Below are 25,168 nucleotides of genomic sequence, written 5' to 3'. Positions count from 1 at the left end.
CCAAGGCTGTAAATAACCCTAGTAATAGCCAAAACTCTAGCAACTTGTAGAAATTCAAACATAGCCTAAAGTTGATCATCCAATACTCTATATCAGTGATGAATACACAATTCACCAAATTAGGAAATGGTCAAAGAAAAGATCAACTATATCTAACTCTCTAACTCCACTTTGAACTAAAACAACATCCTAATAATAAAGTACCTAAACTCCAATATCGATACTTACAACAATGCTATCACTAGGAGACAGACCCAACAAACTTGAAAGAATAATCCAAGACTTCTCGACGTTATCATCAAACACCCTATTAGGTAATGAATTAGAAGAACAAAGCCCAAAACTTTTCAACCTTAAAAACCAACCTAACCCGATCATCAACTCTAGAACTATTAAATAAGCATGGAAGGTCAACTTACCTTCACTACCATAATCCACTCCATAATAGACCTAGAAAGAAATAAAGGCAGTTAATGAATGGACCTTTGGTGAAGTCTAAGTATCCAAGGAACGCTTGTTCCATTGCAATATTAAATTAGGCTTTGCATAGGTTACAATCTATGGATGAGTTTTGCAAAGTCTGAGTAGCCTAATTAATAGAATCATTTAGCTAAATTAAATTAACCACTACTTTCGAGGAAACCCAAGAATTTTGTTTTTAGTTTCTCATTAAATTCTAATTTATAGGGTTGAACTAATGAGTGTCAAAGTGCATAGGTAGTTGTTGAACAAAAAATATGGAGGAAAATTATGCTACTTGTTCCATTGCAATAATAAACAGTACTGAAAACTAAATATCAATACATTTGTCTGAAAAGCCTCTACATTATCTGAACTGTGCAGTTGAAGGGACAATTCCCAAACTAACTCCATCTACTAAAATCACCAAAATACTGAAATAGAATATCCTCGAATGATGAGGACTCACTGCTGCACCCACTGCTACAAGATATGACAGCTAAATATACTCTGAATCTCGCTCTTCTGAACCTATGGTGGGGAAAGCACCATAGCACGAATCCGTCAATACAAAGAATGTACTGAGTATACAAGGACAGGGTAAGGTAAAATATAAGGCTTATGCATAAACATAAGAATCTGAATAATATGTATTCGCTGGAATAAACATATATAGAAACTCTGCAGTTACCAATTTTGAAACATGTCTGATCAACAATACACACATAGATGCATAAAGTACAACTGAAATCATCATGACACCGAATGTTACATTTTGAACGCTAAAACCCAAAAATAATAATACTGACAATAAGATACTAAGTATCTAAAGCTACTAGAGCTGATATCTGTACTTATCCATACTGAGAATTTGGATAACTAATATTACTGATATTTGATATTCAAATTCATTAACTTTGGAACACTAAACAATTGAATCTGAGATCAACCCTCATCTAGCAGGAAGTCTCTAGAACACTGAACAACTGAATCTGAGATCAACCCTCGTCTAGAAGGAAATCTCTAGAGCACTGAACAACTGAATCTGAGATATACCCTCATCTAGCAGGAAGTATCTAGAATACTGAACAACTGAATCTGAGATCAACCCTCATCTAGCAGGAAGTCTCTATACCTAACAATAATGATAATGGATAAATAAGTTCGAGCTCTACTCAATGATAATGATAGCAATACTGGAAGCCCTGTATCTGACAGCCTCAACTTCTACACATTAACTGAGTTCTTTTCTGAGACTGTTACTGAAACTGTGGGAGTGATCATTTAACCGACATGCCCTACTTACCACAAGTGGGATCCAACCTGCACCCCAGCTGGAAGGGTGTCAATACCGCGCCACCAGTAAAGACAACTTCATAGGACCCTTTACTATCAGGACCTCAAATGAGAATGGTGGGACCGTCTACTCGCAGAACAACCACCTCATCTAACCCTATACTCGCAGGATAGATGTCTCAACCTACGCTGGCGACGTAGTTATGGAGCATAAGGATTGCTACCAGGAATCAAACCCTCTACTCGCAGGAATATTCCCATCCTTAGCTCGTTCGGTGTTAAATCCCACTCCCAACTGAAAGAAATTTAACCAGGTCTTAACTGTACTCAACTGAATTGAATCTATTCTCACATTATGATACTTTATCAATATGACAGAGTTCACTTGATTCCATTCTCTGATGGAGTATTTCTAATTGCCACTTACTTTTAAGATAAGCTTACTATCTCACAAAATGTACAGAGGTCTGTAACAGAGTGAATTGATATGTAATATTTCAGAGCTTCATGGCCTAATTATTCAATAAAGAATGATTCCGAGATTACTGAATTTCCCCAAGTTTTGAAACAAATCGGGAGTTTATTGTTCATCACTCGATTGAGATTACCGTGAAACTGACTAGGCTCTAGACCAGCAGACTATTTCGGGCATACGTACCCCCAGCACACAATAGCATAAAGAAACACAAGATAGATAACTCAAACACAACATGCCCATAGGCAATCATACGCAACACATAATTGAGGACTTCACACTTAGCAAATCAAATGGCCTCATTTCTCCATATAAGCATCCAATCGAACACGTGGGGAGCATGCTTTAGGTCCACAACAAATACTACGCACAAACATCATAGTTACCTTACCACTTCATCATGGCATTCCATCGTACACCCACAACACACCACAAATTCAAGAAAATCAACTATCCATAGGAACAAAGCATGAATTTATCTTTTAAGACCTAATGAACCACAATGCATAGTTTCCTATTCTCTTAAATATTTTGTCAAACATATGGTAGACATATGTTAAGCATATGGATATGGCATGAAATCATAATTTGGATAACAAACATGTCAAATACTTAAACTCTTCTTCACATGGGCATTTTAGCAATCATCTTACATGCACCCTTTAAGGCATGGGTTTAATGCTCAATTTCATGCACCACAACACCATCATCCTTCAACTTCAACATCCACATTTCTCAATTCACAATCCAACTCACATTTAGAAAATATTTGACATATCAATCAATAGTGGGGATATATAATTCCCAATAACAATTATCAAGTCATAGCAAAGAAATAATGGAATAATAGTATAAATTAAGGCTTAACAATTTAAATCTTCATATATTCATAATCAATTAATCTTGGACCTATTATGTTATAAAAACAAAATATCTAGTCTCTTAGGTATTTTTACAAACACCTTACATGCACTTCTTAGGCATAGGTGGATTCATCAAGATTACAAGTATTCAATCACCCATTTCATATATTTATACATCATACACCACCATAGTTTCTACAAAAATACAAAGATCCCTTCTTGGATATCATCAACTTCAACAACATAATCACCAACCATCACACAAATACTACGCACATATACTTTAACTAACACACATAATCATCCCAAACATATATCTCAACCATCATGTGAATACTACACACAGACACAATGAAAATTTAGAAAGTATAATCATATATATATATGTACAAATGTATCTTGAGCCTTTGAAAAGGGATTTGTGGGCTCTATGGACGAAAGGAGCCCATAGATTAACACTTGCATACCTTATATTTCATAGCCAAAGAGATTGACGGAAGCAATTCGCGAAGCGAAACCTTGAATCAATTTTCCCCCAATTGGAACCCTAACCCTAACTCCTCTTCTTCTATATATATATATATATATATATATATATGCATATATTTTGAGAGGGAGATATAAGAGAAATGAGAGAAAATGAATGACAATTCTCAGCTCAAAGGGGGTATATATAGAGGGTTACCATAATGGGAAATGACCAAAATACCTTTAAAAATCAATTAATGTCAAATCTGCCCTTCAGTGATCTATCCGCTAGGCTAAAGTAAATTGGCCATAACCTTTTACTTCGATGTCCAAATTGGATGAGACCAATTTTATTAGAAAGAAGACTCTCAAGGATTTCCGTTGATATATAGCAGCTCACATAGTTCATTATGTACAAGGAGTTATGATCGTTTGAATTGACCAAAAACATCACCTACCTGCATTATTTTTTTCTTTCCTGCACATTTTCCTGTTCACAGTTCGATCAAAATGGTCGTAGTTTGATCGGAATGGTCGTAACTCATCGCTCGAGTGTCCATTTTGGGTGATCCACATATCATTGGAAAACTTATTCAATGCTCTATGAAGTGGTGGGTCGAAATCCAAGAAATGAAACACAAAAAAATTATAAATCATTCTCGAAGATAGGATCCCGACATATTTACGCACAAAATTTCAACGAAATTTTTTTTTGGGGTACTACATGATCGCTAGTCCTTGGTGGGATTGAGATAGATATCACGACTAGACTTGGGGTTATATTATGACAAAAACTATAACTTAGAGAATTTGGCAAAAAGATGATGATCCCTCAAAGTCTAGAGAACAATCTCCAAATGATGCGCGTGCTCATCTCTACTCCTCTAATACAAAAGGATGACATCGCTAAAAATAATAAGGACTGCACATTCAATTCATCAAAACCATAAACGTGGCTGGGGCATTATTCAACCAAAAAGACATCACTAGGATCTGATAATTGCCATAATGAGTCCTAAGGGTTGTCTTTGGGATATCCTTAGCCCAAATCCTAAACTAATGTTAACCTGACCTCAAATCAATCTTAGAGAAAACTACTTTACCCTGAAGCTGGTCAAACATATCATCAATGTGAGGCGTAGGATATTGGTTCCTTACTGTCATCTTATTAAGATGCTTATAATCAATACACATATACATGAAGCCACCATTTTTCTTCATAAATAACATGGGAGTTCCCTAAGGAGACACACTCAACCTAATAAAACCCTTATCAATAAGATTCTGAAGCTGAGAATTCAGCTCCTTATGCTCGGCAGGAGCCATGCGGTTAGATGCTATAGAAATAGGTTGGGTGCGAGGCTCAAGATAAATAACTTACTCAATATAACAAGCAGAAGAAATATAAGGTAGATTGGTAGGAAAAACATCAGAGAACTCACGAACTATAGAAATAAACTCTAGTGATAATTCTCCACACTATCATCATGATTATAAGTGAGGTAAGACTTGTAACTCTAGAAAATAAGCCTCCTTGCACTGACATAAGAAATAATACCCGTTGGCTAGCGGCAAACTGCTCTTTGAAACACGAATGGGGTATGTCGGGCATAACTAAGATAATAGTCTTAGCAAAATAATCCACGACCGTATGACAGTGAGATAACCGCATTAAATCACATCAAAATCCATTATGTACAATACAATAATACCAACATGAGTATCAACATATCTATTATACCCAACACATGATCTGAAAGATCGATCCACTACTAAAGGACTGCCCATGAGAGTAGATACACATAATGACACAAATAATGAATCCTAAGATAACTCTAACCATGATGCATAATAAGAAGACACATAAGAATTAGTGTATCCTGAATTAGATAAAGCACAGTCCAACTAATTGCACACCAAGATAGTACCAGTGATAACAACATTCAAAGACTTAGCCTTGGGTGAAGCAGGTAATATATACAACTACCATGCGTACCACCTGGCTAGACTCCTAACCGACCTCCTATTCTATCTGCCTAAGAGCCTTTACGAGCAACACGAGGACCGTTCTTATGACCATGCATACCAACTCTAGCTAGGGAAAAACTTCTTCAGTTAGTGGAACACTCTGATCTAAAGGAACCAATTCTCTACGACATGGCACTTCTTTAAAAATGACAAAAGACTCTACAACTATAACATTTACCAGGTTCTGAGCTAAAGCCTAATGATTCGGCTTACCAAGAAGAACCACTAGAATAGAATAACTAGAAGATGAACCCTTCAAAGATTGACCCAACCCTGGATCGAAAGATCACTGAAGCTAGACTGGCCTCTATTAATAATCTGAAGTGTGGCCTTAATGGATCTACAAGACTAACCCTGAGGCTGATATGACTGATGCGGAGGATATCTACCTTAAGAATTACTACATCTGTATTTTGATCACTATAGATCTTATTGAAACTGCCTTGATATCATGGCCTATAATAGCTACCTCCTCGGTCCTCGCAAAACATCTACTCCATCACCTGTTAATTGAATGACACCTCAGTAAAAGACCTACCCAAAGTAAGAAAACTTTGAGTGGATACGCAAAGGGGGAGTTTTAATCCCCTAACAAAGCAACGTACCTTCTCATACTCAAAAGTTAAAATAGAAGTAGCATGCCTATCCAACTTATCAAAATGAGCCTCGTGCTCTGCAAAAGTCATGGAGCCTTGTTCAAACAAATAGAACTGATCCTACTAACGATCCCTAAGACTATAAGGCATATGCTTATTAAAGTAGATTTTAGAGAACTGAGTCTTTATCAAAGAGAATAATCCAACTATCCTAGAATAAAAATAACCTCTATATGACTAGCAGCCATGTCCAACTGAAAAGTAGTGTAATCCATACCACAAGTCTCAACTAGGATAAAATTACGAAGCCTATTCTCATAAGATGTAAGAATTTCATAAGCATCCTTGCTTAGTGCATCAGAAACCTAGGTGGAGCCAATCTCAGAACCTACCCAACATCTTCTGCACCTCAACAGACATAGCAAGTTGGCCAATCACTTTTTGAGCAACTATTAGCTGAGCAAATGGTGGCGCACGAGAAACCTCACCTATAACCAACATTAAGCATATTCAAAATTCATATTAGTAATCATATCTCTAAGTTACATCATTAAGCATAGCTAGAGTTAAACAATAATCATATCATAAGCTACTTTATTAAGAATATCCAAAATTCATATCAATAATCATATCCCTTGGATAAATCATTAGGCATATCCAAAATTCTTATCAATAATCATATCTATAAGCAACGTCATTAGGCATATTAAAAATTTATATCAATAATCATATCCATAAGCAATATTACTAAGCATATCTAAAATTCATGTAAATAATCATATCTATAAGTAATATTATTAAGCATATCCCATATTTATATCAATAAACATATCTATAATATAGATTATTAAGCATATCCTCAATTCATATCAATTATCATATCAATAAGCCATATCACTATGCATTAATCTTTCAATATCTCTCTAACATACTCATTAGATAAATCTTCAATTTCCTTAAGCCCAAAACGAATATTAAGAAGGGTTTATCATGCATAAATAAACCTATAAAAGTTAACACATGTCTTGGACTAAGGTGGGCCGGAGGAACCAACTTTTTTAATACCCAAAATTTAGTTATAGCAATATCTACCCCAAACTATACTGAGGTATCTAAGTATACTTCTATATGTTTATTAAGCCAAAATTGTCCCTAGTATAATAATTTTTCCAAGTAGAGAGAAACTAAGTCAATCCCACCTAAGGTAATAGCAACTAGGGTAAATTCCATCCTAAACATAAATAAATAAGGCAATCTTCTCTAAGATTGAACAACTAAGGTATCATCTTCCTAAACATGAGTCACAAAGCCATCTTCACCAAGGTATGAAAAAATTAGTTAATTAAGACTAATATTGGTTTTGAAGATGGCCTAATGGTCCAACTAACTCTATTATAGATATTCACAGATTCAACAACTAAATTCCATCAAAAATCTGACATAATATCTCAAGAATAGTAGCTCAATCTATGATGACAGTAAACCTAGCCTACCTAAATGCTAAAAAATAGCCTGAAGAACTCGCTAAATGATCGACTTCCCTTTTCAAGAATCTCCCATGTGGTGCCATACTATAAAAATCACACTCTACTCATCAAAATGAGAACAACGATATTCATACTTTACAGTTGTACTTCGGGTTCGAAAATCACATATATCCCATATGGGGCCCATTTATGGAATCAAAATTTCAAATCCAACACAACGTCCCTCTGTTCTCAAGATATATTTACCCTAAAAATAGATAAATTCTGAGCTCAATTGGTTCATTAATTAAGCCACTAAGATTTTATGGATTTTATGAATTAAAGAGAATTCTAGCAAGAAATTAATGGGAGCTTATAGCAAATTTAAAAGAAAAAGGAATAAATAATCTTCAACCAAAAATCACCTAAAAATATTATACACAAGCAATAAAATTTTTTAGTGTTCCGATATCTTTGAAGTAGATGTGAAATAGTGAAAATTAGATAAGTAGGACATTTATGACCTTCCCAAGTACACGGATATCACTTATGCAATCAACCAATCACTTACGTGATATTTATCCATCTGAGTAGATGTCCCAATTGCGGCAATTGTATCACATATGGGATACTTACCCCACATCCAAACCCATTGATTTTGTGAGAACATTCATTGCTTAAGTAATTTCTACTAGGACTGGCAGATCTTTAACTGATCCAAGGCATTGCTTATGCAATGCACCAACACTAGCTGAGACTTTAAATTTTTTAAGTCTCTGTGAACCCCTCGGGATCTGTTCAAAATCCCGTATACACAAATGGACTATCCTACCCTATCAAATTCAACTTTCTAAACTCAATGGTGCAGTGGAAATTTCCATATAATTTCAATTCAATTTAAAGTGGGTCCCATGCAACTTTCTATTTTCCTTATCGTTTAACCGCTTGCGCGAAATTAGTTAGGGAGCCTCGGGACCCAGACCAAGGGTCTCCCTAACCTAAAATAAATATGTCATAGTGGTTGGATCAATTAAAATTGGCATACTAGGTCAGTTTGGTAAAGTTTTCACCCTTAAGATAATTTGAACCAAGGAAGACTTCAAAATGGGAAATTTTCTCTGAAACCCAAATGAACTTTTTGGTATCCGAATTATCAATTCCAGCAAGTCATAAATGACTTAGGAAAGCTATAGGAAAGCTTTATATGATGAAAATAAGAAGAATAAAGAAAATAACATGGAGGTTCATTATATTAATGAGTCTAATTTAAGACAAAATACCTAATCAACCTTAGTACCCAAATCAGATATATCCTTACTGAATTATATTGGAGTCAAAACAAAAATGTAGTTGAAGGACAAAATCATGCCAAAGGATAAATCACTAACTGGAAGTACTAGAAATAACCTCCATATCTTCTGGAGGCATGAACCACCACAACATATTAAAGAGCACACTAAGTTTCCAAACCACACCAGTAATAGCCAAATCTCTACCAACTTGGACACATTCAACCTTGGCTGAAAGTTAATCATCTAATACTCTATTTCAATAACAAATACACAATTTACCAACTTAGGAAACAGACACGGGAAAGATAACCTATCTCCAACTCTCTAAATCCACATATAACCAAAACTATATCCCATTAAGAATGGAGTAGCCAAACGCCAACATCGATACTAAGAGCGAAGATATCACTAGGTTACAGACCTAAAAACCTAAAAGGATAATCTAATAACTCTCAACATCAACATCAAAACCAATATTCGGCAATGAACTAGTAAAATCATAAGAAAAGACCCTAAAATTTTCAACCTTAAAACTAAACCTTACTCAATCGTCAACTCTAGAACCATAAAAGAACCATGGAATGTCAACTTACCTTCACTACAATAATCCACCAAATCCAACCTATCAAGAAATAAAGGCAATTGATGAATGGACCCTTGCTGAAATCTAAGTATCCAAAAAATGTTTGTCGCATTGAAACATTAAAGTAGGCGCTGAATAGGATAAAATTGATGGATGAGTTTTTCAAAGTCTGAGTAGCTTAATTAGCCATATTATGTTGCGATATTAAATTAAACGCTACTTCAGAGGCAATCCAAGGATTTGGATTTTTATTTCTTATTAAATTCTACTTTGTAGGGTTGAACTAATGAATCTCAAAGTGCTCAGTTGTTGTTGTACTAAAACTATGGATAAAAAATAATCTACATAGATCTCACTAATCTCGTGATGAATTGTTACCAGCAAAAACAACTCCTGTGGTCATCCTTCATAATTGAGAGAAAAAAAGTTAAAAGTGCAACATTGTAGAAACTCCCACTTTAGACTCTTAAAATTAGTCAAAATGACCCATACAGTTGCATGATGACCAATTTACAGAGTGTTTTGAGGACTAGAGAGAGGTGAGCCAAAAATACTAGGTATGTTCTTTGAACACCAAAGAAAAAGGTGTTAGTTCCTAGTCATCATCTTTAGAAACTAGTAGTAAGGTTTGTCATGGCTACTAGGTTAGATTTGGTCAATATATTAAAAGACCTTGCCCAAATAACCAAATTTGAGAAAAATAACACATAAACTCGACACGTATTCCGCCCCTTTCCCAACTTCTCAAAATCATAACTCCTTCCGTTACCACAAAACCAACTCTAATCAATAATTTCTTTCTTTCATTTGTTATAATCCTCCTTTCACTCTCTATGTCTATTCTAAAATTCAAATCTTCATAATCAACATCAAATTAGGCTTACATGCCTTTTTCATTACTTTGATTGTTGGTATTGGATGTTATCTATGGGTTGTATATGGTTATTATGATATGTATAACCCTAGATGAACTTTCTTGAGAACAAAAGTGTTGACTTAAATTCAAAATTCAATAACTTTGTTAATTTTATTAAAGTATGGCTTAATGAGTGCGTAATCTACTTTCATTATAATATTTTCTAAAAGTTGAGCTGAATTTCTAAAATTCATGACCATTTTAGTGATAGTAATAGATTATATAACATATGTACAAAAAATACCTTAGTGCAGTCCAGACGACTCACCCAATGACTCATCTCCATAGGCTAAGTAACTTCTTCTAAGTCGTGATCACTGACACTATGGTTGCAAATTAAATAGTTTTTAAAGTTTAGGGCTTTTGCTTATAAGATTATCATAATGATTTATACGGTGACCTAAATTATATTGACTACTCCCATTGAGACCCTATATATTATATATTTTAGGAGTTAGAGCCAATAAGCCATCCATTGATTGTTATGCACTGTTCGATCCAATGCGTCATCCAACAATTTTTACGCAGTGGTAGAAACTTATTTCCTAACCCATAGGGACTTACAATGACATTAATTCATGTATTTTGTATTTAAATTACTTGAGAACTAGCTTTGAACCTTCACAAGTATCAATGGACCAAAGAATGTGTAATACCCCGTATGTTTCTAAGCTAGGAGACGAACCATTTTTCCTATGTATGAAACCTCCTATCCTATGAGTAGAATTTTAGTGTGTGACTTACAATGAGTACCCTAGATATAAGATAGCTTATGAAACATTAATCATGTTCATATGAGTCACTTAAGGTAATACAAGCTAAGAGTTTTTGAATCCATCAAGTTTTAGTGTTCGATTTTGCAAGGGTCATGTTTGAACAAGTCTAACTTGATGTTAATGTGGTATTTTAGCTGATTTAGATGCACCAAATTGTAGATAATCAAATTAGATTTCCAACGATACCAATTTTTCCTTAATCCAATATCTGAGCGAAAAGTTATGCCCTTTTTTATGAAAGATAGTAAGGATAGGCGATTGGTTAGGCGCCGCCCAACCCAAACATAGGCAATTGGTTAGGCGCCGCCCAACCTAGCTTAGGAAATCACTTGGGAGCCGCCTAAGTCAGTTCCAATTCCAAAAAAATCCGTTTTGAGTTATTTTGAGGGTAATTAAGTCTGTTAACTCTCCTTACACGTCCCTAAACCTAACCCTATGAAATATATAGCTTCGAAACACATTACAACCCTATTAACATCTCAAATCTCATCATCCAAGAGAACCATAGGAGAAAAACAACTAGGGTTGCATAATCAAGCTTGAAGATCAAATTTCAAGAAAATTCCTCCGCCAATCATCAAAAACCTCCCTTCCAAGGTATGCGTAGTGTTCATCCACGAAATCCTTTCGTCCATGGAGTTAAAGAATCAATCTTTAGAATACAAAAGCTTTGTCGATTTTGGTGATATTATCATACCCATGTTGATGCTTGTTTGTTTTTCTATATAATAGTATCGTGACTGTATATCTCATGAAAGTTATGTTGTTAGTTGAAAAACATGATCTTTAGATGGATTGATAGAATGCAAGTATGAAATCCACCTATGCCTTAAAGAATACATGTAAGGTGTTCAATAAAATGCCTAGTATGTTAGAACTTCATATGTACATGATTTCATGATATCTAAATAACAATTTCATGTTATCCATACACTCCAATATGAATTTCCATGAAAATTATGTGTTGTTATTGTTGTGGTATAAAGCATGTATGATAATGGAGATATAAATTATGTACACAAAATATATCCATACTTTCCATACCATGTTTGAGATGTTGAATAAATACATAAAGTATAATATCCCCAAATCATTACAATATGAACTAAACATTACATGTTGCCATTCCCTTACGCTTGAATGGTTTCCATGCGATTGCTATGAATAGTATATGTTGTCGGAATGCCCATGATATTAGAATATGAGATTTATGACTTGATTATAAGCTTTCCTATTCATGATAGATATTATGATGACCATGTACTTCATGAAATCCCCCACTCATGTAATATGGATTTTTATTGATGGTCGTGTACTCAAGAAATTCAAGTTGTGTCAGTCTCCTTCCATCAAGTCCTGGGGGTACTTGTACCCAAAAAATATAGATGTGCACCTATATCCATGTCATGTTTTCACGATACTCTCAGTCAATCCATGATTTATAGAATTCAGTCAGTCATGTGACTCAGGAAAACTCAGAAATCTCAGTAATCTCAGTAGTCCAATAATCTCAGTAATCTCAGTGCTTAGTAACCTCAGCAACCTCAGTATTCACAGTCAATCTCTATAACTTATGTAATCTTAACCAGTCCTCAGAACTCAATACATTTTGTCAGTCATCGAAATCTAGTAAACTTAGTTTAGCTCCGCTAAACAATACCACTAGTATCAGTCCAATTAATCAGTACCAGTTCAGCTAATCTTTTCAATTTAGTTATTCAATTCAGCTTAGTTATTCAGTTCAGTGTCCTTCAAATGGGAGAATAAGTTAGCACCGAGTGAACCCAAGGATAGGAACTCAACTACCAGTTCAGGGTGTGATTCTTAGCAGTCATCCTTGTATTCCAGAACTACATAGCCAGCGTAGGTTAAGACATCTTAACCCGTCATACTAGGGTTGATGAGGTGGCTTAACCTATCAGTTTATGGTTCCCACCATTCTCATTTGAGTACCTGCAGTATTGAGTTCTCACAGCTGTCCTTACCAGTGGTGTGGTATTGACACCCCTCCAATCGGGGCAGAGATTATACCCCAACTTAGCTATTATAGCATATTTGGGGTATATCGGTTAGATAAATACTTCCCACAGTTTAAGTTATAGATTTTAGGACTATCAGCTATAGCCTACCCAGTCTCAGTAAAGAACTCAGATAGCTCCTCAGATTTCAGTATATCAGGGCTGTCAGATACAGTCAACTCAGAAATTGAATGGAACTCAAATAGTTTTCTTCAGATTTATGGAGTGTGAGATATATTCACTTATGCTATCAATCACAACATTTATCAAAACTCATGCTATCAGTACTCAGCTTCAGGACTGTCAGATACAGTCAATCAGACCAGTTCTTCATAATTCAAACTATCAGAAACAATCATTCATTTATCAGTAATGAAATATCAGTCTCTTAGTATATCAGTAATACAGTATCAGATCCTTCACTTATTAGTGATTTACATATCAATATTAGTAAACTCGGTCTTTCAGAATCTCATTATTAGTACACTCATGTTGTCAGTATTCAGACTCAGTAGTCCGTATCTCCACGAGTTCAGTTACAGTTATGTATGCATATGTACTCTCACATTCATATTAGTCAGTATTGTCCATGCATATAACCCTTTGCATTTAGCCTACTCACTCGTATACTCAGTACATTCAGATGTACTAACATATTTGCGCTATGGTGCTTTCTATTATGTTACACCATAGGTTCAGAGGCATGAGCTCCAAATCAGTAGTAGATTCTAGGATTAGCAGTAAGATTTAGACGAGAGTCCTCATCCTTCGAGGACATGATGATTTTATTTCTATTTAAGTTTTCACTTTATTTTCGTAGTTGGAGTTAGTTGGGGACATGTCCCATCAACTCTTTATTTAGTTCAGTTAGAGGCTTTCAGACTAGATGTCAGATTAGATGTTTAGACTTTGGTATTTATGTTCCTTTTTTGTATTGATATACCATATTTTTTAAATATGTATTAGTATTGAACCTTATGGCCTTACAGTTTATGTTTCCGCATATTTTATGTGATATTATGCAGTTTACAAGTATAGATATCAGTCATGGGTTAGCTTGTGGTCCTTCATGGTCATGAGCACCGTGTAGCATTTCGGTTCAAAAAATCGGGGCGCTACAGAATTAAATGAAGAAAAATGAAAAAAAGGGGAAGCCTACCCTTACCAAAGCATATATTGAGACTTGGTCGACTAAATATTTCATAGAGGACCTTTTCGATAAAGAATATCATGGCTCATTGGAGGAGTATCTACTCTAGACTCCACTTGAGCAATGTGAAAGGTTACCTCAAACAAGGTGTTCGAGGAAAGGAATAAAGAATCCAGGGTGACCCCATCCTTAAATATTACACTATCACCTAAAAGAACTCCTTAATTTAAATAGGGGAAATTTTATAGTTTAAAGAAGGAGATGATGAGAGAAAATTCAAAAATAAAGAATGGACCATATATGATAGTCCCTTAAAGTTTGAAGAAGGAATGTGGTGTAGTACTCAAATCAATGTGGTGTAGTACTCAAATCTCTAATTATGGTGATGATGATGAGAAGGTATGTAGAGAGTCCTCCACCATAATTTTAGCCTCCTCCATCGATTCCTCTATCACTACATTATTAGGTAGATCCATAGGTTTAAAAATAAGATGTTCTAGGTATGTAAGAACCTATGATTGTGACTTAGAGATTACTAGTATCGGTATACTAAAGAGGGGTTTCTATGAGAATCCTAGGACAGTGACTATGATTATGTCAGAGATGTTTGAGTTTGAGAGGTTGTTCAATAAGTACAAATTCTTGTATATGACAAAGAAGTTTAATAGATAAAGTACTAAGCTGGTTGCAGATTTTTAGGTTACATATATAGCGACGTTGAAGGTACAGACTCTATAGGAAATGCTTTGAAAAATTCAACCTACAATTTCCATCATATATGTATAACACATATCAACATCCCAAAGAAAACTCTTTCATTGTTCCTTCATATTTTAGACATTGAACATCGAATAACATAGCAAAGATAGATGATGAGATAGATGAGATGAATAAGGTGAAGCTAAATAAAATTGCCAGTGAGAGTAAAATAGTACGAGTGGAATTAATTAGGAAACATTGAGCTTTACCGCCATGTCTTTATGGTCTTTCGTTCCTTACAAATTGGAACTCGTAACTAGAGATAGTGTGTTAATCCTAGATCAAGATACCTTGGTGGTAGGTATTATAAAGAGATATAATATTGACATTGTTAGATTGATTAGATTGAAAATCTTGGATAAAAAATAGAGGAAATAATGAGCATACCATTCCCATATTTGGTGTTTCAAATGTGTTTAAAGTATGATGTTTTTGAGTTGTCCAATATTGACCACTTTATAGAGGTTCGACATATTATAGATCTTGAGTAGATATGGAATCCAACAAATCTTGTGTCCAAGGCAATGGTGGTAGCTGGTGCTACATTAATAGATGGGGCATTCTAGTTGGGGATATATATGAAGATTGAAATGATTGATTTTGCATATATTAAGGCCACACATTTTGACTCTCAGATGAAGGCCTTATATTCAAGACCTATACTATTGTTTATGCCACCAGTTCCTCTACTTCATAGCCAATTTCAATCTCAATTTTATTGACTCCTGTTCCTAGTTCACCTATGAGTCTCCCATCTAACGGCATATATTTTCTATTCTTATATGAATTCTTCCATAATATTCTAAAATAATTTAAAATTGTTGAATTGAGATTTATAAACATAGAAGTGGTAAATCCATGGGTGAAAGATGAGATTAGGATTGAAATGGAAGTGATGTAGACCCTGTTTAATGGGTTTGAGCCGAGGATGACTGATAGGATTGAAGTTATTCGCTATTGGACTTGACGAAAATTAAAGAGGATTATTCCTGTCTTTTAGATAGTTCTAGACATTCCCACCTATTGTAATGCCTGTGATTTAGGAGGTTGAGGATATTAAGGTACCCAACATATGGGTAAATAATGGAAAAAGAATGAGTACTAAGAAAGGAGATGAGATAACTCAACAAAATAGAAGGAAGAAAATGATAAAAAGAGCATAATGAAATCTATGGTCAAGAGAAAGCAATTCTCCAAGTTTCTTTTATCTAAGATGCATAAGAAGGTGTGAGGGATTAAAAGTGCAAAATTTTGTGACAACCTAAAAGATGATGGTGTTTCTATTTTTAAGGGTGGTGGGGGTACAAGAGTCTCCTCTACTCATTTTAAATCATTAATTGGTCATCCTTGATTTGGGTGTATTGATCACCACTAGTGCCATTTTATCAGACAATGGATGAAATTTGAGATCCCAACTCTTAATAAGTCCAAACACAACTCCTAGAGCGCCATAAATATATTGTTGCCCCAATTCTTAAAGTTTGTGATTATGATCATGTATTGAGGACTCTACATATTCTCAAGTGGGTAGCGTGTGCCACCACTTATGGGGTTTCTATTGTCATTTTTATTTTCCCAAGGTGTTCTATCATGGTAAAATCATCACATGTTAGAGTTTTAAATTCTATTTTAGTTGTGTTTGTGTGTTTATTTAGGAGATAAATCGGGGAACTTTTGATAGTCAATAAAAGGTCTTGAAAGTTTTGTGATTTTGTTGTTATAGCATATTCCTACTGTAAAATTTTTTAGACTATATGTTATGTTTGTTTTGAAGTATGATCACTGAGGATCTTGTTATGGAATTAGAATATAGGAATGATAACCACAGTTGTTAATTGATGAACCAAATAGGTAGTAGTTGATTATGTAGCCCTGTTCCATATGGTGTAATGTACTTCCTTAGTTCAACTATATGTATGATCTAGAACTTTCCCAACTAATCTTTCCTAAGTTGTAGGATAGTTAGTTAGAAAGGGATCATACGTTGTTCTTGAATAGTCCTCTTTTAGCCTAAATTCCCTGCCAAATGGAATAAACATCCCCTAATTTAGAATTTGAGCCTAAATAAACTTATTTCTTTCACTAGTCTATTCACCTTCCCATTTTTATTACAATGAACATATTTTGGCACTGGTTCTTTCTTTGACATTGTGTACCACAACTCTAGAAAATTTCAAAGTTCTTTCTTGGACATTCTGTACCACAAGTCTAGTAGGGTGTGTAATTAGACATGAGTTTGAAGAAGAAGTTAGTAAATAAAACATGGATTTGGGTGTTCTAAGAATAAAAGAGAAAAGAAAAAATAAATAAACTTTACAAAAGAAGGAAAATAGAAACAGAGAAATTGCAAAAAGAAGACCACAACCAAAAGAAGAAGAAGAAAAATACAGGAGAATAAGATAGGAAATAAAAAAAAAAATTGGGGTTGAAATTAAGAGAAAAAAGGTGATGACTAGACTTCTTAGGTCATGATGGCACTTGCTATAACCCACAAGTAGGTTAGCCAATCCGTAATCTGAAACTACTAGTAACAGAATACCTAGGGAAATGAAGGAAGAATGCAGAATAATTGTAATAAAATACTAAAGTATGGTGGAATAAGTACAAGAGCTTCTAATATAATAAGACTACAAAATAAAGTAATAAATGAATATACTGATATGACCCATCTCTAAATATAACATAAGGAGATTAGTCTAGTACATGACTAAGAGAATAGTAATACTCTTAATGCTAGGAGCTCATCCTATATATTTGAACCATAGCTGCTCCACAAGACACACACAAAAATAGAGAGAACCCATACTATGATTTGCTGGTTTTAGTAGTGGAGTATGAGTACTAAATATGCGGAGCTCAATAGGCAGCTGCCAACTGAGCTCCAAAGATAATGCAAAATAGTAAAAACATGCAAGAAAGAACATAAGCTATGCACAAATATCTAGGAACTAAAATATTAAGGCTAAGAATGCAAATAGCATCAACTACCCAATTTTAGCCATACTCTAGGACCTAGACTTTGTCTTTATATCACTCATCAGTATACAATAAAGAGTAGAGAAAGGATATACAGTAGTATACCAGCCCAAGGAATAGATATATAATCTGAATAAATGAAGAAAGGGAGGGATATTTGATACTACCATAACTACTTATATACAGATACATTCATAACAAAGATAACTCAAAAAGACAACTTAGAGTAGTCATACTAGCATCCAAAGGCTAAATATGAGATAATTAGCCTTAAAAGAATAATAATAAAAGAAAGGAATTAGAATCATACCTCAAATCTTTGTACAAGATCACTAATCATCCTAACGGAATCAGAATCATACCTCAAATCTTTGTACCAGCTCAGTAATCAACCTGACACAAACTAACCATAATAATACACAATATATTAACTAGATATCCTAAACAAAGACCACCTAAATTGAATCGTGTAACCCGAATGGTCTAAGCAAAACACAACACACAACATGCTACAATTATTAATCATCACCTATACATGTCCAACCTCCATAAGGCTGATAGATATAGGCACCTACTTGTGATGGGCAATCCGTATGTAAGGATGAATGTAAGTATAATCAACACTACAATAATCGACCAAGTACAATAATGCAACCCCGTATATACATCACCTCCAGTTCGATGGCTCATAAGGTAGGACCTATGACAACCTCTCTTCTCCAGCATGATGGCTCAAAGATGAAAGATTCACTAGGGGGTTTGGGAGTACCCGTATACACCAACTTGGTACCTAACTAGAATTTCCAATACTCATCATTAATATCAACCTAATTTGTCCAGTACCAAAGAGGTGTGTATTTCTCTGTGTTTATATATAAATATAAATGCAAGGACTGGAACCATGGCTAAAAGAGTGTCAATCTATAAATCCATTCCTCGACGGAAATTCCTGGGCTAAATTATAATACAAGTGTAGAAAGGGCTAGAATTTTTACCAAGGTAAATAGTAGTAGTAAAATCATGGATCAAAGTCAATCTCCATCAAATCTCTAAAAAACCATTCTTGGTCTAAAAGTTTAACAAATGATTCACCAAGATAGTACAATTCTCATTAAGAAAGAATCCGCATAAAAGTGAAAGGTGGGAATAAATTCCATGTTTTTAAATAGAATTGTACCCTCTACTATTTCAGTATGAAAGAATGTACTGTATCTAAGCATGCCATCACTAGTATCCAAACAATATAATTATAGGCATTGAAATTTCTAAAGACTATTGCCATATCCTTTACAAGGATAAATCACTTCCCTAAATCCAACTAATATCATAATCACGGACTTGGGCCAAATAATATATATCTGACATAACCATATCATAATTCGAGAAACCATCATAATCTATCGAGTAACATTTTAAACCATATACTAAAGGTTATTATCCTTGACTATTCCTAACATGTTAGTAACCTAGGGTAGTAGGATTTTAGAAGCATAATAAGCACTTCATCATAAGGGTCGATTCACCCTTCAAATTCCAAGGTCTTAGATTAGTCTAAATCCTGGTATTCTACGTAATAACACATCCTAAAATACCTATCTAAAATCCAACATATTTAATACACAATCTCATGAAGTAGAGTAGACAGAAGCCTACCATAATGTTGAACTGCAAATCCTTGAATCACACATAAATCATTTGTCTTTGCTCCACAATTCCAAAATGTTGATATGCTATAAAAAATGTAATATGCACATCACTAGGAGTAAAAAGAGTAGCGTATGGCAATATTAAGTGTCAGGTCAAAATTTTGGTCTAGAACAGGCCCTAAGGGCCCACAAACAAAATCAAAAATTTAATCTATCAGGAGATCCCTCGAAGGACAAAGAATGTGTGCTCAAAAGATGTGCACAAAAGTAGTGTAAATCGGGTAACAAATTATGTAAGACCCCATAGGATTTTAGGTTCATTTCAGTTCATTCTTGCATGTAGAATGGGGTCCAAGACTTAGAATATTTTATTGTAGGGTGTGTAATTAGACATGAGTTGAAGAAGAATTTAGTAAATAAAAAAAGGATTTGGATGTTCTAAGAGTAAAAAAGAAGAGAAAAAATAAATAAAATTTACAAAAGAAGGAAAATAGAAACAAAAAAATTGCAAAAAAAAGGCCACATCCAAAAGAAGGAAAAGAAGAATAAAGGAGAATAAGAGAGGAAAGAAAACAAATTGGGGTTGAATTTTAGAGAAAAAATGTCATGACCGGAATTCTTAGGTCATGATGGCACTTACTAAAACTACTAGTAACAGACTACCTTCAAAAATGAAGGAAGAATATGGAACAACTGTAATAAAATACTAAAGTGTGTAAGGTAGTCCCAAAACCTGGTGGAATAAGTAAAAGAGCTTCTAATATAATAAGACTACAAAATGAAGTAATAAATGAATATACTGATATGACCTATCTCTGAATATAACATAGGGAGATTAGTCTAGTACATAACTAAGAGAATAGTAATACTCTTAATTGTAGGAGCTCATCATACATCTTTGAACAGTAGATTCTCCACACGATACACACAAAAATGGAGAGAACCCATACTATGATCTACCGGTTGCAGTAGTGTTGTATGAGTACTAAATACATGGAGAGATTTTTAAATACATATGGTCGCCAACCTCAAACTCAAAATCCTTTCTTCGCATATCTACATACCATTTCTGTCGGCTCTTAGCTGTCTTAAGTCTTTCCCTGATCGACTAAAATTTTTCTAAGGTATCAAATACCAAGTCAGGCCCTACCACTGCGGAATCATCTACTTAAAACCAACCAATGGGAGATCTACATCTCTTCCCATAAAGCACCTCAAATGGAGCCATCTGAATATTGGAATGATAACTATTATTTTATGCGAACTCAATCAGTGGAAAATGGTCATCCCAACTACCCTTAAAGTCAATGGCACACGCCCTTAACATATCATTCAAAGTCTAAATGGTCCTTTCTGATTGACCATCTGTCTGAGGGTGAAAGGTTGTATTGAGGTGAACATGGGTACCAAGACCTTTTTTGAAGGCTTTCTAAAAGTGAGAGGTCAACTTGGTACCTCTATCTGAGATAATAGACAATGAAACTTCATGCAATCTGACCAACTATCTAACATAGAGCTTGGAATAATCCTTGGCTAAATAAGAGGTATAAACAGATAAAAAATAAGCTAATTTGGTTAGCCTATCTACAATGACCCAAATTGAATAATGCTGATGATGAGTATTGGGAAAACTCATCACAAAGTCCATGTTCACTTTCTCCCACTTCCACATTAGAATACTAAACTTTTTCATGGAACCACTAGGTTTTTGGTGCTCAATCTTAACCTGTTGACATATAGAGCACTTAGCCACAAACTCTACAATGTTTTGTTTCATCCTACTCCACCATTAATTTTACTGCAAATTGAGGTACATCTTAGTAGCCCATGGATGAATAGAGAAATGCACACCATATGTTTCTACAAGAATTTGTTGCCTCAAGTCATCTATACATGGCACACATAGAAAACCCTGATAATGAAACACAACATCTCCCCTTTAGGAGAAAACCTCTACTTTCTGATACCTAGCTGACTCTTTCAACTTGACTAAACTGGGATCTCTATCCTTCTTTTCCTTTACTTCTGAAAGTAGAGATGATTCTAAACTATTCTGCACCCACATACTTTTCTCTGCAGAATCGACTAAGCAGACACCTAGACGGGTATGCTAATAAACTTTCTGAGTTAACTTCTTCTCCTTATCCTCTACCTGAGAAATACTACCCATATACATCCTACTGAGAGCATCAACTACTATATTGGCCTTACCCGAATGATATAGGACACTCATGTCATAGTCTTTCAACAACTCTAACCACCTTCTCTAATGTAGGTTCAGATCTTTTTGAGAGAACACATAATATAAGATCTTATGGTCATTGAACACATCAACATATACCCCATACAAATAATGCCTCAAAATCTTTAAGGCAAGTATCGTAGCTGCTAAATCAAGATCATGAGTTGGATAATTCTTTTCATGGGGCTTAAGCTGACTAGAAGCATAGGCTATGACCTTACCTCTCTTCCTCAAAATACACCCCAAACTAACTGTAGAAGCATAATAATATACCACAAACCCATCTGAACCATCTGGTTGAGGCAAAACAGGGGCGGTAGTGAGTCGAGTCTTCAACTCCTGAAAACTCTTCTCACAAGAATCTAACCACTAGAATTGGACTTTCTTCTGGATCAATCTAGACATGGGGGACGCAATCGATGAAAATCCTTTAACAAACCATCGGTAATAGTAAACCAAACCTAAGAAAATCCTGATATCTGATAAAGAGATGGGTCTAGGCCTATTTCTCACTACTTCAATCTTTTGAGGATCCACTTTAATACCATAAATAGAAACTATGTGGCCAATATGAACTACTGACCTTAGCCAAAATTCACTCTTACTGAATTTGGCAAATAACTGATGGTCTCTGAGGGTCTGTAAGACTATTCTAAGATGGTCTACATGTTCATGTTCACTTCAGGAGAAGGCAAGAATGTCATCAATGAAGACTATGACAACCATGTCCAAGTACTACTTAAACACGCGATTTATCAAGTCCATGAAGGCTGCTGGAGCATTAGTAAGAAAAAATGACATGACTAAGTATTCGAAGTGTCCATACCGAGTTCTAAAAGCTATTTTTTAAAATATCATATTCTCTGACCCTAAGCTGATGATAGCCTAAGTTGAGGTCTATCTTAGAGAAGTAACTGGCACCCTGAAGTTTATCAAATAATTCATCAATTCTGGAAAGTGGATACGTGTTCTTGACCTTGACTTTATTAAATTGATGGTAGTCTATACACATCCTAAGAGAACCATCTTTCTTACTCACGAATAGAACGGGTGCGCCCTATAGGGAAACACTGGGTCAGATGAATCCCTTATCTAGGAGATCTTTCAACTGTTCTTTTAACTTTTTGAGTTCTACAGGTGCCATTTTGTATGGCAGAAATGATATGGGCTTAGTATCTAGATGATGGTCGATTCCAATGTCAATTTCCCCTTCGGGAGGAACTCCAGGAAGATCTTTGAGAAAAACATATGGGAATTCATATGCTACTGCTACTGACTCAAGATTAGGGGTTACTGAAATAGAGTCTTAAACTCGAACGAGTGATAAAAAATCCCTTAGATATAATTTTCTTTCCCTAAGGTAAGAAATAAGCTGACCCCTAAGTGCTAAAGTACTACCCCTCCACTCAAGGACAGGTTCATTAGAAAACTAAAATTGGACAATTTTATTTTTGCAGTCAATTAAAGCATAGCATTAATAAAGACAATCCATGCCAAGGATTACATCAAAATCTATCACCTCTAATTCTACTAAATCTGCTGAAGTGACATTCTTAGATACCTTAATCGGGTAGTTCCTATATACCCGTCGGGCTATGATAGATTTACCCACCGGGGTAGATACTGAGAAAGGTTTTTCTATGATCTCAGGACTGACTCCAAAGTTAACAGCTATATAAGGAGTTACAAAAGACAAAAAAGTTCCTTGATCTAGCAAAGCATACACGTTCAAATGATAAAATTGTAATGTATCAGTGACCACATCAGGAGAAATTTCCTGATCCTGACTAAGTACATAAAGACTATTTGGGCACTGCCCACTGGTGGCACTGAAAGTGGAACCCTGCAGATTCAGGCGATCGGACTGAGCTGAAGGACCATTATGCTAACTCTACGAACCCACCTGAGGACACTCTCAAACTCTGTAGCCTAACTTACCTCATCCAATAGGAATATCACTTTTAGCCCTGCAGATACCCTGGTGGTTTCTGCCATATTTATGACAAAGAGAATTCGCTCGAGCACTGATAACACTAAACTGTGGTTTAGGGCCAGGTGCCCTTTGTTTATTGCTATCTCTGAATTTTGTCACTAAAGAATTGGATAAGGTTTGAGCTGGAAAGAAAAATTTTATGTGTAACTGAGAATTATTTCCAACATCTGACATAGGCTGAGTGAAGTAGAAGCTACCTATACTAGTTCTCTTATGCTCTCTCTCCTTTTCTTTATTATTAACCTTCTCTATTTGCTGAGTATGAACCACAAGCCTGGATATGTCTATCTCCATGATTAGCATTGGAATTCTATATTCTTTGACAACACTATTAGATATACTAGACACAAACTTACTCAAATTAGATCTGCTATATGCTACCATATGAGGAGGGTATTTTGCTAGTTGAGTAAACTTAAGAGAATACTCTTTCACTATCATATTGCCCTGTTGTAGATTAATAAACTCCAAAACCTTTACTTTTCTCAACTTTAGTAGGAAAAACCTATCTATAAAAGTAGTAGCAAACTCTTCCCATTCTGTGGGTCCTATATCAGCAGCCCTTTCTGCCTTCCACTTCTTAAACTATAAGTGAGCCACATCCTGCAACTGATATGTGGCTAACTCAGAACTCTCTCTAGCTGTCACCCATATAATATTTGTGACTTTCTACACTCGATCAAGGAATTTTTGTAGGTCCTCGTCTGATTTAGACCTGGTAAAAGTTAGAGGGTTCTTTCGAGTGAAGTCCTGAATTCTAGCTACAGCAGTATTTGCCATTGGGTTGGCTGGAACGGCTATTGGGCGTTAATTCTGGGATGCCATAGAATGAGCTAGAGTAGTGAAAGTGGCTTCAAATTCTGCGTGGGATACGTGCTCTTCCAGGAAAACTGCCTGAATGGGCAGAGATGTTAGTTGATTTCCTATTCTTCTTTTGTTGTTCTTTCTTAGAGGCATGTTCTATAAACAGAAGTAAGAAAAGTTTTAGATTAAGACTGTAACTTGATATCATGCTCAAAAAGTTTTAGATTGAAACTATAACTTGAGATCATGCTCACTCACACAATATAAACACTAAAAAGGGGAAGATTTTCCTAAAAAACCTCATAACCTGTTGTCCATAAGTGTGGCGCACTATACACCCATTCACAAGATTCAACTAGATG

Source organism: Capsicum annuum, chromosome 7 (genome assembly GCF_002878395.1).
Source record: "Capsicum annuum cultivar UCD-10X-F1 chromosome 7, UCD10Xv1.1, whole genome shotgun sequence".
Taxonomy (NCBI): Eukaryota; Viridiplantae; Streptophyta; class Magnoliopsida; order Solanales; family Solanaceae; genus Capsicum; species Capsicum annuum.
This window is presented reverse-complemented; position numbering follows the sequence as displayed.